The sequence below is a fragment of the Equus asinus genome, chromosome X (assembly GCF_041296235.1).
Source record: "Equus asinus isolate D_3611 breed Donkey chromosome X, EquAss-T2T_v2, whole genome shotgun sequence".
In the NCBI taxonomy this organism is placed as follows: Eukaryota; Metazoa; Chordata; class Mammalia; order Perissodactyla; family Equidae; genus Equus; species Equus asinus.
In genome coordinates this window covers 28,879,635-28,898,378 of record NC_091820.1, presented here as the reverse complement: position 1 = coordinate 28,898,378, position 18,744 = coordinate 28,879,635, and positions in this window count along the sequence as shown.

Genomic DNA, 18,744 nt, shown 5'->3' with positions numbered 1-18,744 from the left:
CCAAATCAGTATGGGGTCCGTATGGATATCATAGCTGACCCTTATGGGTGTATAGCTGGTAGGAGCTCTGATGACGTCAATTCAGCCAGGGAGAACCAACAAGCCCTGACCAAGGCAAGAGAGACCAACTCATGAGCAGCTAGCTAGAGGGGGTAAGCTGCAGGCAGGTGAACAGAGGGCATTGACCCAGATATCAGAGGAAAGAGCAGGCATCAGCCACAAAGACCCTATCCTCTGCTTTGCCAGGACTCAATCTTAAGGAAAAGAGCCAGGGGCAGGAGGGCAAGAGGTAGGGAGGAGCTAAGAGACTGAAAGAGTTTCACCAAATGAGAGTACGTAAAATGACTGTCTAAATTACTTAAATAAGTTTAAACCATAGTATACACACACAAACACACACACATATAATTGCTTTCAAGTGTTTTTAGTTATATCCCCTCTGTGACTGAAATCTCACTGGAAGTTTTAGTTTCTAGAAAAATCAAATGTATGCAATGGGTGCTTAGTAAGTAATTTCTGAATGATTTGCTAATTAAGATTACTTCTCTACTTTTGGAGATGAGAGAGCTGAGTTTGAATTGCAATTTTACTGTCACATAGAGTCAAACATGGTAGATATACCTCTATGCTCTCCCTTTTGTAAGATGAATAATGGAAGACTTTGGAGGGAAGGAAATATCTCTACTCTTCTGCATGACTCCACTAGTAAGAAGCATTGTCTCAAGCTGAAGGATATTTCCTCAGAGCACTGGAAAGACTGGAAAAGCTCAAAGAAGATAAAACACACAAGCTCAGTAGTCAGATAGCCTTGATTTCACATTCAGAGAGCCTCCTGGAGTCCTTAGTGTGAGCAACCATGTGGAGTTTTCATCTTCAGTGAGGAGAGCATGCAATGGCATCCAGCAGTACACCAAATATATTGGCTGTAGTCCAATGAATGAATTAGGCTCAAGAGCTTGGCTGTCTTTGCATGAAACACCTTCCAAGGAAATACTGACAAGAAATGTAATCACATTCCTCTCCCCGCACACAATTACCAGAGGGGGAATAGAATCTTAGCAAGAACATGATAGCTGTAATGTATATTGTTTATTAAATGTGCAATCAATCATCAGAAATTTTTATAGAGAGAATCCAAGAATATGTCAGGAAATTTCATTAATTGAGATTAATCTTGATGTATCTTGCCAAGAGATTTGAATGTACGGATTGTGTTTTATTATGGCAGGAAAATGTATGATTTATGTGTATGAACTTCAAGTTAGCTGAACTCTTGAAGCAGGCCCCTTTCTTCCTGTAGGAAGTGAAAGATCCGTTGATAGGATTTACAGATAGAGTGGACCTTCTGCGGCAATTCTATACAGTAACTGATTGCCATAACTCATGAGTCCTCAGGCATTTCACTATTAGATTCTAATTTGTTGTATTATAAATCACGTTAAGGTAGACATATTTAATAGAAAAAGCTAATAATTCTGTCAAATATCTGTCAGGACTCTACTGCCTTATACCTATAGCCTCCACCTAGTTAAGCATCCCTACCTTATCAAGGACAGCATCATTAAGTGAGAGGAGAGACTAGGTATTTAGGGCAAAAGTGCTGATCGGATACAAACTCATGAGTTGGATGCCCTAAATGGTGTTCATCAAGGGAAACTTATAAGCCTAATAAATTGCACTATGTTAAGCAAATTGGGAGGCTTTTATCAATCTTGAAAGACAATTTTGCATGATTTACCAGAAATGGAAGTAAAGCTGTACAAAAACAGTGTGCTGCCAGTAAACTGTCAGAAATATAAATTTTGATCAAATTAATGTAGTTTTTTAGTCTCCCTCCATGGCAAAATATGGTTTATTGAAGGTGACAGGGTGCAAACCATCTTAAGACTTTTGCCAAATTAAAAAATATGTATTAGACAAAAACACATATTTTCAGGGTTCAGAGGCTTCTTTTAGAAGCCTTTCCTGAGTCAATATTGCACGGAATGCCTGGTAAGAGAGGGTGAAAAATCTTTCCATGTCTTTGTAGACTTTAGAGTATCAGAAAGCTTGAAAGACCGTAGGGGCCCATGTCACTGCAACATTTTTAAAGTTGAAAAAATTAAATAGAATTTAAATGATCTGATCAGTGTCTGGTGGCAAAGTCAGGAGCAACAACTAAGAATAGCAAGCATTCACTGAGCACTTAGCTTTGTGCTGGGCCCTCTTCTATGTACTTTGCATAGTTAGATGGCAGTAACCCTATGAGGCAGATTTCATCCCCCACCTTGTACAGAAAAGGAAACTAAAGCACATAGAGGGTGTGTAACTTCTCTGAAGTCACGTAAATAGTGACTGACGAAGCCAGGCTCGAAACCCAGAGAATTTGGCTCCAAATCTTTTTTTGTTTTAAATCTTGTTTTTGGAGGGAAAGGGGATATGATTTCTTCAAATGAGCCTAATTATTATAGTTGACATACAATACAATTTCACTAATTTTAAAATCACAAATTAAGTGAGTTTTGAGAAATATAATACAGTTATGGAACCACTAACACAGTGAAGATGTAGAACATTTCCATCGTCCCAAAAAGTTCCTTTATGCCCCTTTGGTCAACCTCCTCACCCAACTCTTGGTCCTTGGCAACCACTTATTTTGTTTCTTTCACTATAGTGACATTCAGTTGCGACAATTCAGTTACAAGGTTTCTGCCACTGTGAATAAAACTACTATGAAAATTTGCATATAAGTTTTTTTTATAAGACATGAGTTTTCAGTTCTCTTGGGCAAATACCAAGGAGTGATTGCTAAGTAATGGGTGGCAGTGGTATCTCATTATGGTTTTAATTTGCATTTTCAGAATGCCTAATGATGTTGAGCATCTTTTCATGTGCTTATTGGAATTTCATATAGCTTCTTTATTGCAATGTTTGTTCAAATCTTTTGCCCATTTTTAATTGGTTTGTCTTCTTATTAATGAGATATGAAAGTTCTTTTAAGTATTCTGGATATGAATCCTTTGTGAGATAAATCTTTTCAAATAGTTTCTGTCAGTCTGTGGATTGCCTTTTTGTTTTCTTATCAACGTTAACAATGTTTTTTGAAGACCAAAACTTTTAGTTATTTTCTTTTATGGTTCACTTTTTTGTGTCTTCTGAAGAAATTGCTGCCTAACCCAGCTCACAAATATTTTCTCCTAGAAGTTTTACGGTTTTCACTCTTACATGTAGGCGTGTGATCAGTTTCAAGTTTTTTGTGTATAGGAAGAGGTAAGAGTTGCAGTGTATATTTTTGCATACAATAGCTAACAATTACAGCACAATTTGTTGAAAAGACTACACTTTTTTCACTGGATTAATGAGCATCTTTGTCAAAAATAAATTCATCCTATATGTGAGGTTAATTTCTGAACCTTCTATTCTGTCCAATTCTTCTAAATGCTGATAACACAGTCTTTATTATAGTTTTATAATAAATCTTGAAAACTGGTAGTCCACTAAATTTGTTCTTATTTTAAAGAGAATTTGAATTGTTCAAGTCCATTGCACTTCTATATGAGTTTTATGCTTTTCTTGTCAATTTCTACCAAATTAAATTCTGGTAGAATTTTGATTGGGATCACATTGAATATGTATATTGACATGTGGAAAACTGACATCATAACAATATTAAATCGTCCAATGCATGTACGTGGCATATCTCTATTTTTAGGTCTTTTAAAATTTCCTTTTGCAATGTTTCGTAGCTTTCAGTGTACAGTTCTTGCACATATTTTGTTAAATTTATCCATAAGTATTTCATATTTTAGATGCTAGTATAAATGACATTTTAAAAAATTGTCAGTGTCCAGTGGTTGTGTTCTGGTACATAGAAATGCTACTTATTATTGTATAATACCTTGATCTGTGACCTTGATAAAATCATTATTAATTCTAGCAGTATTTTATAGATTATTTAGAATTTTCTGTGTAGACAATCCTGTTGATTATGATTAAACACAGTTTTACTTCTTCCCTTTCAATCTGTGTGCCTTTAGTAGTTTTCTTCTTGCCTTATTACATTGCCTAGAACTTCCAGAACAATGTTGGCTAGAAGTGGGGAGAAAGGACATTCTTGCCTTGATCATGATCTTAGGAAGAAAGCACTCAGTCATCGTTAAGTACAGTGAGCTCTTATATCAATTCCCTTTATCAGTTTGAGAAAATGTCCCTTCTCTTAGTTTTATGAGCATTTTTATGATGAGTGGGTGTTTAACTTTGGCAAATACTTTTTCTTCATCAATTGATGATGTTTACTTTAATAATATTGGGTATTTTAATTTTGAGTGTCAAGCCAACTTTTCATTCTTTTTATAAACCCTATTTAGTCACAAAACATTATCCTTTGTATATTTTGCTGTGTTATTTTTCTAATATTTGGTTAAATATTTCTCCATCTATATTCATGAAGCAGATCAGTTTCTATATAGTTTTATAGTTTTTTTTTAATGTCTTTGTCTTGTTTTGGTATCAGGGTAATGATGTCTTCATATAATGAGTTGAAAGTGTTGCTCCTCCTCTGTTTTCTGAAAGAATTTATGTAAAATAAGCATTAATTTGTATTAAATATGTGGTAGAATTCAGTAGTGAAGCCATTTGGGCCTTGTGGTAGCTGAATAATGGCCCCCAAAGATATCCAGATTCAAATCTCAGGAATTTGCGAATGTTACCTTATGTGACAAAAGGTACTTTGCAGATGTTATTCTGGATTGTACAAGTGGACACTAAATGTTATTGCAAGTGTCTTTATAAGAGAGAGGCAGAGGTTAGACAGTGTGATAGCAGGGCAGAGGGAGGAAGAGAGGGAGAGAGAAAGATTGGAGGATGTGATCCTGCTAGCTTTGAAGATGGAGAAATGGGCCATGAACAAGGGAATGCAGCTCTAGAAAACGGATTCTCCCCTAGAGCCTCTGGAGGGAACACAGCCCTGCCAACATCTTGGTTTCAGACCAGTGAAACCCATTCCGGACTTCTCACCTCCAGAACTGAGAGATAATAAATATGTATTGTTTTAAGCCACTAAGTTTGTGATAATTTTTTTCAGCAGCAACTGGGGACTAATATGGGTCTTTAGTTTTCTTTGTCTGAAAAGTTTTTAATGTTAATGCTATCCTTCAATAGATATACTGCTGTAAAGGTGATTTTTTTCTTGAGAGAGATGTGGTAAATTGTATCATTCACCATTGTCCATTTTATTATATTTGTCCATTTTATCTAAGTTGTCAAATTTGTAGGCCTAAAATTATTTATAATATTTCTTTAAAATCTTTTCTAATATCTGTAAGATCTGTAATGATATAAGCTCTTTTATTCTTCATATTGGAAATTTTCATTTTCTCAGTCATCTTGACTGATGGTTTGTCAATTTTAGTAATCTTTTCAGTGAAATAACTATTGGTATCATTAATTTTTCTCTGTTTTCTATTTTATTGATTTATTCTCTTAACTTTACTATTTCCTTCATTTTGCTTTGAGTTTAAATTACTCTTCTTTTTCTAAGTTCTTAAGGTGGAATCATAGATCATTAATATTAGATTTTTCTTCTTTTATAATAATCATTTACAGCTATGCATTTCCCTCTAGGACTACTTTAGCTGCATCCCACACATTTTAACCTATTGTGCTTTCATTTTCATTTACAAAATATTTTCTAATTTAACTTGTATTTTATTTTTCATCCATTTATTATTTAAAGTTTGTTGTTTCATTTTTAAATAGTTGGAGATTGTCTAGATATCTTTCTGTCACTGATTTCTAGTTTAATCTCATTGTGGTTATAATATGAACTTTGCATGATCTTTTAAAATTTAAGAAATATTTCAAAGCCCAGCATATCTTCTATCATGGTAAATATTCCAAGTGCATTTGAAAATAGTGTTTATTCTGCTGTATGAGAGTGGAATGTTCTACAAATTTCAATGAGATCAAGCTGGTTTATAGTGTTGTTCAAATCTTCTTACTGATTTGAACTTCTTACTGATTTTTACTATTTACTTACAAATATCCTTACTGATTTTCTGTCCACATCTTCCATCAATTACTCATCTCACTCAAGGTGAGTGTTGAAGTCTTCAAATATACCTGTAGAATTATGTATTTCCTTTTTCCAATTTTAATCTTATTTTGCTTCATACTTTTTACACTTTAGTTGTGTGTAACGACATATAAAATTATATCCTCTTGATAATTTGAGCTCTTTTCATTACAAAATATTCCTCTTTATCTATTATAGTATTCCTTGTTCTGAAGATTAATTTGTATAATAATAACATAGACATTCCTTTCTTTTGGTTAGCATTTGCATAGCATTAGTATTTACTTATAATCTATCTGTTATATTTAATGACTTTTTATTTAATGAGGGTTTTTCATAGACACATTACAAGCAGTTTTTTTTTATTTTAAGGGGATTCCATTTTATCTCTAATATTGGCATATATCTGCACACTTAGATATTGTATTTTAATCTCTATAAATTCCATTTTGGTATTTTTTTATATCACCTCACTAATATCTGGGCTTGTTTATCTATTGATTAACAGATCATATATTTCTGCTTCTTTTTTTATTTTTTAAATTATTTTTATTAAGATAACACTGGTTTATGACATTATGTAAATTTTAAGTGTGCATCTTTATATTTCGATTTCTGTATAGATTACATCATGTCACCACCCAAAGACTAATTACCATCCATCACCATTCACATGTACCTAATCACCCCTTTTGCCTGTTTCCCTCCCCTCTTCCCCTCTGGTAAGCACCAATCCAATCTCTGTCTCTATGTGTTTGTTTGTTGTTGTTTTAACCTTCTATTTATGAGTGAGAGCATATGGTATTTGACTTTCTCCCTCTAACTTGTTTCACTTAGCATAATACCCTCAAGGTCCATCCATGTAGTTGCAAATGACACGATTTCATATTTTTTATGACTGAGGAGTGTTCCATGTGTATATATAGCACATCTTATTTATCCATTCATCCCTTGATGGGCACCTAGGTTGCTTCCAAGTCTTGGCTACTGTGAATAATGCTGCGATGAACATAGGGGTGCATGTATCTTATGCATTCATGTTTTCATGTTCTTTGGATAAATATCCAGCAATGGAATAGCTGGATTGTATGGTAGCTCTATTCTTAATTTTTTGAGGAATCTCCATACTGTTTTCTATAGTGGCTGCACCAATTTGCACTTCCACCAGCAGTGTGTGAGCATTCCCTTTTCTCCACATCTTTTCCAACACTTGTTATTTCTTGTCTTGTTAATTATAGCTATTCTGACAGGTGTGAGATGATATCTCATTGTAGTTTTGATTTGCATTTCCATGATAATTAATGATTTTGAACATGTTTTCATGTGCCTGTTGGCCATCTGTATATCTTCTTTGGAGAAATGTCTGTTCAGATCTTTTGCCCATTTTTTAATTGGGTCATTAGTTTTTTTGTTGCTGAGATGTATGAGTTCTTTATATATTTTGGATATTAACCCCTTATCAGATACATGGTTTACAAATATCTTTTCCCAAATATTAGGTTGTCTTTTCATTTAATTGATGGTTTCCTTTGCTGTTCACAAGCTTTTTAGTTTGATGTAGTCCCAATTGTTCATTTTTTCTTTTGTTTCCCTTGCCTAGTCAGACATGGTACTTGAAAATATGCTCCTAAGACCTATGTCAAAGGGTGTACTATGTATTTTTCTGGAAGTTTTATGGTTTCAGGTCTTACATTCAAGTCTTTAATCCATTTTGAGTTAATTTTTGTGTATGGTATAAGATAATGGTCTACTTTTGTTCTTTTGCATGTGACCGTCCAGTTTTCCCAACACCATTTATTGAAGAGACTTTCCTTTCTCTGTTGTATGTCTTTGGATACCTTGTCGAAAATTACCTGCCCATAGATGTGTAGGTTTATCTCTGGGCTCTCGATTATGTTCCATTGGTCTGTGTGTCTATTTTTGTGCCAGTACCATGGTGTTTTGATTGCTACAGCTTTGTAGTATTTTTTGAAATGAGGTTTGTTCTTTTTCCTCAGGATTCCTTTGGCTATCCATGGTCTTTTGTTGTTCCATATAAATTTTAGGATTCCTTCTTCTATTTCTGTGAAAAATGTCATTGGAACTTTGATAAGGATTGCATTGAATCTGTAGACTGCTTTAGGAAATATGGACATATTAACTGTGTTAATTCTTACAATTCGAGAGCATGGAATATTTTTCCATTTCTTTGTGTCTTCTTCAATTTCTTTCAACAATGTTTTATAGTTTTCACTGTGTCAGTTTTTCACCTCTTTGGTTAAATTTATTCCTAGGTATTCTATTCTTTTTTTTTTGCCAATGTGAGATTCTATTCTTATATTCTCTTTCTGCTACTTCATTGTTAGTGTATAGAAATGCAACTGATTTTTGCATGTTGATTTTGTATCTTGCAACTTGACTGTATTCATTCATTATTTATAAAGTATTTTGGTGGATTCTTTAGGATTTTCTATATATAAAATCATGTCATCTTCAAATAGTGACAGTTTCACTTCTTCTTTTCTAATTGGAATCCTTTTTATTTCTTTTTCTTGCCTAATTACTCTGGGTAGTAACTGTGTTAAATAAGAGTGGTGAAAGTGGGCCTCATTGTCTTGTCCCTGTTCTTAGAGGGATAGCTTTCAGTTTTTCTCCATTGAGTGTGATGTTAGCTATGGGTTTGTCATATATGACTTTTATTATGTTGAAGTACTTTCCTCCTATACCCATTTTATTCAGAGTTTTTATCATAAATGGATGCTGTATCTTGTCAAATGCTTTCTCTGCATCTATTGACATGATCATGTGATTTTTATTCTTCATTTCATTAATGTGGTGTATCTTGTTTATTGATTTGTGGATGTTGAACCATCCCTGCATCTCTGGAATAAATCCCACGTGACCATGTTGTATGATATTTTTAATGTATTTTTGTATTCAATTTACTAGTATTTTGTTGAGGATTTTTGCATCAATTTTCATCAGTGATATTGACCTGTAAATTTCCTTTTTTGTATTGTCTTTGTCTGGTTTTGGTATCAAGGTGGTGTTGCCTTTGTAGAATGAGTTAGGAAGCTTCCCCTCCTCTCCAATTTTTGGGAAGAGTTTGGGAAAGATAGGTATTAAGTTCTTTGAATGTTTGGTAGAATTTACCAGGGAAGCCATCTGGTCCTGGACTTTTATTTTTTTGGGAGATTTTTGATTACTATTTCGATCTCCTTACAGGTGATTGGTCTATTCAAATTCTCTATTTCTTCTTGATTCAGTTTTGGAAGGTTGTATGAACAATAGAAAAAAATCAATGAAACGAAGAGCTGATTCTTTGAAAAGATAAACAAAATTGACAAACCTTTAGCTAGACTCACCAATAAAAAAAGAGAGAAAGTTCAGATAAATAAGATCAGAAAGAGGGGTGATTTCAGTGGATACCTCAGAAATACAAAATACTTGAAGAAAATACTACGGAAAGCTATATGCCAACAAACTGGATAATCTAGAAGAAATGGATGAATTCTTAGACTCATACAACCTTCTAAATCTGCTTCTTTACATTCCTGGCAATTTTTGATTGGATTCCTGGAATTGTGAATTTACTTTGTTGCATAATGGATTCTGCTACATTTCTTTTAAGTGTATTTTACTTTCTTCTGGCAAGGAGGTAAGTTACTTGTAATGAGTATAATCCTTTCCCTGATTGATTTTAAACTTTGTTAAGGAAGTTCCCAAATAGTCTTTTGTCTAAGGCTAATTAAATCTCACTAAAATGGCAATATCCTTCTGAGGTCTCTACCTCATGTCCTTTTATTTTGAGTTCTCTTCCCTTTGGCTGATAAAAACACAAACTGTTCTCATCCTTACATGAGCCCTAGGAACTTTTTTTTTGGTATTATTATTTTTTTTTTAGGAAGATTAGCCCTGAGCTAACTACTGCCAATCCTCTTTTTGCTGAGGAAGACTGGCCCTGAGCTGGCATCCATGCCCATCTTCCTCTACTTTATATGTGGGACGCCTACCACAGCGTGGCTTGCCAAGCGGTGCCATGTCCGCACCAGGGATCCGAACCGGAGAACCCCTGGACACCGAAGCAGAATGTGTGCACTTAACTGCTGCACCACCGGACCGGCCCCAAGGACCTTTTAGATAACTGTTTACAGTAGTTCTTTCTGCAGCCCTTTGTAGCCCTGTCTCTGTATAGTTCTCTCCTCTTCAGTATTCTGTGCCTCAGATTCTAGCTGCCTCAACCTCTGTGGACATGGGATATCTGTCTTATCAACTCAGTGAGATCACTAGGATATATTTGGTTTCACCCTTCCCACACTGTGGCCTGGAAACTGACTCCAGGCAATGAGCTGGAGTAATCACACAGTCTCATTTGTTTCCTTTATCTCATGGACCACAATCCTGTACTGCCTGTTGACCAATGTCTGAAAAAGAATTGTTTAATGTATTTGTCCGGTTTGTTAGTAGTTTATGATGGAAGGGTCATTCTTCTAGCTGTTAATCCTTTTACCAGGTCTTTTTTAGTTGTAACATTTCATGCGTATGTCAGAATCTACTACTAGCTGTGTCATTTGAGCAAATTGCTGAACTTTATTGAAATATATCTGAGATAGCTATGTGAATAGTATAGAAGTGTGTCCTAAATTGGTTTAAAATTTTTGTTAAGAAGTGAAAATCCTGGGGCTGGCCCCGTGGCCGAGTGGTTAAGTTCGCGCGCTCCGCTACAGGTGGCCCAGTGTTTCGTTAGTTCGAATCCTGGGCGCGGACATGGCACTGCTCATCAGACCACGCTGAGGCAGCAGAATACACAACTATGTACCGGGGGGCTTTGGGGAGAAAAAGGAAAAAATAAAATCTTAAAAAAAAAAAAAAAAAAGAAGTGAAAATCCTGTTGAGTGCTTGAGTATAAATCCTCAGCAAATTAATGAATCTCTCTTACCCTCAGTTCCATATTTTTTAACTTGTTATAAAAATAGTGCCTAATTTATTGAATTCTTAGGAAAAGTAATTGAGATAATGTATATTGAAAACTTAATGCAGTAATATCTTATACATTATACATACATTATAGATATATATAAATATAAATGCATTATATGGAGGCTATTATTATTTTGAAATTAAATGTCCTTCAATATATTTTTCTAGAAAAATATGCTACAGAATAGCTTAATATACTTTCAGATTGCTACAAGAGGGACGATAGAGATTAATGTACTGACTCACATTTTTTAGCATAAGTTATTTCTTATGGTATTTTGGGTATAAGTTATTTCTTGTAGGGCTGAGGAAGTTTATTGTTTTATTTCCATATGGGCTCCATTTCAACAGAAACTTATTGAACACTATTATATATTAGACACTGTACTGGGCACATGCGATAAGCAAATATTGATGAGTCACTGTCCACACCATCAAAGGCCTTACAATCTAAGAGTCAGTTCTTTGAAAGATCTCTTCCAGTTGCACCAGTATATAACCACCTTAAACTATTCTGGACTAAGACCTGTAATTTTTTAAAATATTTCATATTTTTACACTGTTTTTATTTTCACCTAAAGTGCCCCTGCCCATCTTCTATTATCTGTGGATTCAATTTTTTCATGACTACAGTAGCCTCTAGGAAAGAGGAATCTATCCTTCCTACCCTGTGCATGTCTATTCTGACCCAGGCGGCCCCTGGCCTTATAGCACTACATTTTGCCTCTCCCCAGCATGTAGTCAACATATTTTATTATCATTTTAAACTATCATTTTTATTTTCATTCCATGTCCTAACCCAAGTTTATCATCATTTTTTCCCAAATTTAATTAAAGAAAGGTATGTAAGGAACTCTGCAACAGTCCAAATAGTATATGATAGACTGACCAAGCTTTGGGTAGTAGTCCATCCTTGTACGTTGGCACCTAAAACTCATGTTGGAGAGAGAAGAGCTAAACAGGCATCACGTTGCTATAGAGTGAAGGGAAGAATCACTCAGCCCTTAACTTGAAAACAAAACAAACTAATTTGGAAACAAACATGATGAGCACATTATGCTTCTAGCTGCTAGCCAAAAAAACAATTCCCCAGAGGAACTTCTTACAAAAGATTGAGCATACTTGTCCATGCACTGATTTCCTCTGTCATGCTTTCAAGTCTCATCCACATCCACTCTCAATTTCCTGAGATCTTCAAGTTATTTCAGAGGAACTCCTATAACTCTAGTGTCAGGGGAGAACTTAACACATAGCAGCATGTATGCTTCTCTGTGAAATGTTCTGTATTTTTTCATATGTGTGTGAAGGAATGGGTTAACTTCAACATAGATTTTATGAAATAACATGGTGCATTTAATGTTTAACTGCACTTTGGTTGCAATTATATATTTGCTGCTATTGTTTTACTGAACTTTTCTCATCTCTCATTCGTCATGCTCTCCTGTGCGTGGAGCCTGCTCATGAGTCGTGCTTTGCCTCTTTTCCCCTTGTGACATAATATTATTTATATGATACTGAAAACTCCACCTGTGTAATTCCTCACCCCATACTCGGCCTTCTATGCAGACTCCCTGGTTACTGTTGCTGCCTTGCATTTATCCACGCATTTTGCTTTTATGAATTTAAAATTGCACTGATGCTGCCCTGATAGGAGTATCTCTCAAAATCCGTACACTCAGGGCAATATACAGCATGATGTCTTTCTAGCTTTGGGTTCTTGTCTCTGACTATCACTCTAGTAGTATCAGTATGTCACTCATATCACAGTGTACTCCAAACAGGATGATTATATCAACTCCTTTTATTTTAGTTTCTGCAGTCTCCATATTCTGATCCAGAGCACACTACAATTTTTAAAATCATGAAGATATATATTCTTCAGGAAAATAAGAGAAAAAACATGAAAAAGGATTTCTCAGTTTCCTTTATTCCCTTCTAAGTTTCAATGCCTAAAACACTCAGATATTTCCTACATTGTGTGGCAACTTTTACCTACAGGTGGAGATCTTTGGTTTTCCAGATCATTCCTGGGTCCTTAACCTGTCATTGCTCAGTTATATGTTGCAATGGAGGAAGAACTATTCCTCTACCCTCTAGGTTCTTCTGGCGTGTCTAAGAATTAAATTGACATGAGACAGAACAGCAGGAGAAAATCAAACAAAGTTTAATGACATGTGTACATGGGAAAAACCCAGAAAAACTGAATAACTCACCAAAATGACTGAAGCCACCACCTTAAATACCATCTTCAGCTAAAGACAAAGGAGGATGTTGGAGGTAGTGGTTTGGGACTTCAAAGGGGAGGCAGGTAATTCACATGGAGATGGAAAAGCAAATGTTAAAACACATGGTTGGTAGATGGTAAACAAATGTTTGCATACCTTGCAAAAACAATGGAACATGGTGAGAGCTTTGATTAGATAGCCTTGTTAGGTTCCTCCCTGTCTACCACACCTAGTTTATATTACACTAGAGTTCTCTATGGTGATAGCTCCTTCCTGGAAGAGGCCTTCTGTCTTGAACTCTTTTAGGCAGTTAGGGGAAAGGTCAAAGTTTCTGTCTGAGACTTCGTTCTTAAAAATAATCATGCCAGAGAGACACATTTTTGGGTGGCAAATTCTGATCCCCCACAAATGGCAGGGCATAGGAGTACCCTCCCTTACAGCATGCAGTGTTCCTACAAAGATACGGTGGGAGAGGGGAGTACTCACTTTATTACTTTGCATGGGGCAGAAATTATGAGCTAATGGTGAGTGGATTCAAAAGTAATGCTCTATTGTCTTACATACGAAACAAGAGGAAAGGAAAGGGCTCTTGTGATTTTCCTACTTTCCAAAGGATAAAGAACATGTTACCAAGAGAAGGGAAAGGGACATTGGTCAGTCCATCTATGACAATAGAACTCTTACCCACAATCACTGCAGCAACCTGCATGGAAAGCCAAATCATAACCTCTGAAGCAGTTAGTCCAGAATGGTGAGAACTTGGTCAGTCACTGAAAGATTCCCTACATTTTTCACCTACTTCCAACTCAGGGCCAATCAGAGAAAGCTAAATATGCTCCCCAAACAGGAAAAGAAGATTCCTTGCGTCTAGTTAGCCTGCCCCCAGGTTTCCCATGCCAACAACTTCTAATCAGGATATACTTGAAGACTTTCTTTTTGTAACTATGAAGCTTTTCAACTCTCCTACCTACCTTTGAGTCTCTGGCAAATGCAAGTGATGGTGGCTGACTGACTTGCTGTGGAAAGCTCTGAATAAATAGCCTCTGTTTATTCCCATTGGAGTGAGCTTCACTTGTTTCCACAGCATAGTATTGCCAACAGGTATTAGGATTCATTTGGGGTTTCCTTAAGGATTCCTTATTACACCATTTGTTCAGGTCAGGTCTTAATACCATGTTCTTTCTGAAGTAGTTCCTGTTATTTCATAGGGAAGTGATTACATCCCCATTTTAACTTGTATTAAGTGAGCTCTTGTAGCACTTCCCATTTTATAATGTAAACTCTTTGACATCAGGGCATATTACTTATTTCTTTGTATTTCCAATGTCTTTATCGACAATGTTTTAAACATGTAAAGTGTTCAAATCTGGGACAAGACCTTGGGAGCATAAGATTCAGACCAAGAAAACTGATTGTATCACCACGCTACCTAATGTTCCTAAACTCCCCAGATGTTAATGCATAATGCAATACCACATTGGAGTAGATAACCAACTGTCCTGGTTTGCCTGGGACTTTCCTGGTTTTAGCACTGAGAGCACCATGTCCTGGGAAAGCTTTCAGTCCTGAGCAAATGGGAGCAGTTGGTCACCCTAATTTGGAGGAGTAAATGAAATAACGGGAGTAGCACATCGTCTAGCATATTATACATGTCAACGAAAGGTCATTCTCTTCCTCTCGTCTTCAGTAAACACTTACTGAAAAGGTGAGATGAGCCGACAGTTTTAGAATTAAACTAGCATCTCCATCATTATGTAGTGTCAAAGCCAAAATTGCACCAGACAAAGTTAAACTGGCAAGGAAGGCTTTACTCAGGCTATTACAATAGGGGAGAGACACCGAACTCAAATCTGCTGAAACAAAAGGTGGGAGAGGTTTTAAGCACTGGAGCGAGCTAGTGGAAAAGTATTGGAGGATGTTAGGGAGGAGATTAATTAATGGGATGTGTGGAACACACTGAGTTATTCCTGAATTTGCAAATGTTCTTCACTGTGGTTAGACCATCTGTGTTTGCTAATTGAAACCCGTGGAAGTTGGGCTCTTTCTTTCCCACAGAGACTGGAAGATAGGGGTGCTATCATCCTATCGTCTTTGATATTTACATTTCAAAGAGATGGTTCCCAGGTCTGTGAACAAGATATTTCCTGGGTTGCAAAATCAACAAGAGGCCAGGAGAAGATTTACATACATTTCAAAGGAGCTGAGAAAGAATTTACAATTACTTGTACTAGTTTTCTAAAGTAAATAAGAAAAGAAGGTCCAGGCTAATAGTCAGGAAGAAACCTGTGTAAAGTTTAGTCAAGCTGAAGAGAATGGTAAGGCAGTCTTGGTCAGTAGATAGTGTCACTTCTCTCTTCAAAATGATTGGCATTCTTTTCTTTTTTTTTCTTGAAAAGAGCCCAAATACCATTCCCTTCTCTTTTGTCTTGCTAAAAGTGGAACATGCTTTAGCTGCAGTCAACATTTACATAAGGATGTTGTGATATTTTATACTTAAAAAAGGAATCTCTCAAGAGTTTAGTAAGTATCACATAAAGAAGACAAAATATTTAAGAACTGCTATTCATGTACATAACACACCTAAGATGTAACAGCATTTACAATGGCTGACAGGCTTAGGAAACATTCCAAAATTTCTAGCTTGAATCATTGTCTTCCAGGCTTTATCCTTAAAGGAACTTTTAAAGCACTCCAATAAAAGCATTGAGCACTTAGACCTTCCATCAGCCACACAGTAATAGATGTTTAGATAGTCCAGATGCCCATGTAGGCAAGAGAAGAGAGATCATAAAGAAGGTGGCAAAGAGTGAGGCTGAATTCTCATGTGACCAACCAGACCTTTAGCATTTTAAAACCATTATTGGACTTTTTCCAGTTGATTTCTTCTTTGCTGTGGTGCCAAGGAAGTTCCCGTTTCAGATTAACAGTGGCTAAACGTTACATTTCTGAAACTGCCAGTCTGTTTGCAGATTTTAGAGCTCAGTTGGTTTTGCTCCATTTAAATCTTGTCCTTTGCAGTATATATAGCAGTGTGTGTGTGTGTATGTATATATATATATATATATAGTCAAGAACAGATAGATAGGATCATGGAAGAATGAATGAAATGTTAGTTTAAAAAAAGACAGTTTTGCTTAACTTGAATCAACCAAACAGAAGTTGATATGCAAGAAGTTCCACACTGCAAGACTGTATCCTGAAGGCACCTGGCACAGCCTGAAGATAGCACTGGAGGCACAAGAGCCCAGATGCAAACCTGCATTTTGGCAGATGCATGTGCTTGGGCTGCCTTTGAATAGCCAGATGGGCCCAGTCTGACTTCAGAGCATTAAGAGTAGCTTAAATTAGAGATAACGATATTTGCATTTAAATAGCCCCAAGGAGGAAAAATTCACAGTAACATACCCATTAGAACCTAATTATGGGTGTGCATGTTTGAGAAGTTTGATAAGAAAACAGTGAGCAGCACAGAAATTCCTATCTCAAGTTTTCTCTATGATGGGTATTTGTTAATTTTCTATTTGTAAGTCATAATGCCTTGATATTTGGAATACCATGAGATTTCTCTCAAAATGTGCCTTTAATATTATGCTGATGCTGATAATAATGATAGTAATACTAATAAATATTTTGAGGCTATAAATATAGAATAAACACTTGTGGGGGCCTGGAATTGGCCACCCCAAGATATGTCTCTTTGGCATGAGGATTATTTGGGGCCAGTTACTTTTAATAAACTGCAGACAGGAAAGCAACTGAAAAGTAGAATTTGCTTACCCTTTGTTAAGAGATATTTACATTGTAAAGGAAATCTCCATCTATAAAGTTGTCTCCCTATCTGTACCAGGAAGAAGGGGGGTATGACTTTATCTCTAGAAACTCTTAATCAATGCCAAAGGCAAGGACTTAAATCTGCATTTTGTTTACTGTACTTGTGTGGTAATCTCCCATGATTGACTCCCCCCCTCACCCCCAACATCCTCCTTTGTCATTAGCTGAAGATGATATTTAAGGTGGGGGCTTCAGCCATTTTGACGAGTTGCTCAGCTTGCCTGAGCCTCCCATGTATACATGTTATAAAGGTTTGTTTAATTTTCTCCTGTTATTCTGTCTCATGTGAATTTAATTCGTTCTCCAGCCAGAAGAACCCACAGTGGGTAGAGGAAATGTCTTCCTCCCCTACACACTTTAATAGATATTAATATGCATTATCTTCTTTAGTTCTATAAACAACATCAATAGAATGACTAAAGTTAAAAAGAAAGAAAACACAAAGTATTGGTGAGGAGGTAGAGCAGCCAAGACTTGGTTTGACTGTGGGTGTGAATGTAAATTTGTACAACTTCTCTAGACAATTTCTTGGCAGTATCTACTAAAATGGAAGAGAAGCGTACTCTATGACCCAGCTATTCCACTTCTAGGTATATACTCAGCAGAAACATATACACATGTTTACCAAAAGACATGTACAAGAATATTCATAGTAGTTCTATTGTTAAAGGCACAACACTAGAAGCAACTTAAATGCTCACCAACAGTACAAGGGGGTAGAGGGATTCTGACCCCATTTTTTTTTTTTATTTTTTTTTTTATTTTTTTAAAGATTTTATTTTTTTCCTTTTTCTCCCCAAAGCCCCTCGGCACATAGTTGTACATTCTTCGTTGTGGGTCCTTCTAGTTGTGGTATGTGGGACGCTGCCTCAGCGTGGTTTGATGAGCAGTGCCATGTCCGCGCCCAGGATTCGAACTGACGAAACACTGGTCCGCCTGCAGCGGAGCGCGAGAACTTAACCACTCGGCCACGGGGCCAGCCCCTCTGACCCCATTTTTTGACGTTTGACTGCTGACAGCTTTTATGACTCACCTCTCCTTCTCCTCCCTGTGTCCCACATCTGGGAAAGCTGATAAGAAAACCTGGGTTTTCCCTCCTTTGGCACAGGCAGGAGATTCAAACCATGCAAACGCTCCTGTGTGGGGACTCTCATCCTGGCCCCACCCCCTAATGAGAATAAAAACCCAGGTCATTCTTCTTTCCTTGCTCTCAAGTCATTTCAGACCTGCTTGAGGTGAGAAGCTTGCTCTGCTCTCCCCAGAAACTTCAGTTATGTAAGTGATGAGGATTTTTAGGCTGGTTAGTTTTAAAACTACAGATGAGATTCAGGCTCCAAGGAGTGGAATTTGTTTGCCCCTTTGTTGGAAAACATTTACATTTCTAAGGGAAACCTCTATCTGTGAAGATGCCTCCCTCTCTGTGTCGGGAAGAAGGGGGAATGGTCTTATCTCTAGAAGTTCTTAATGGGGAAGGCAAGAACTTAAGTTGGTTGCTGTCTGGCAATCTCATGTAACTGGTTTAGGGTGGTGGAGTCTAACCTTTCTAACCTTTACTTAATCCGATTTGATTCTTGTCTAAAAGTCATGGGATCACCCAATGACCAGACCCCACCTGCACTGATACCATTTTAACTTTTTTTCATGTTCTTTCCTTTGTCTTGTGAAGAGATGAATCAT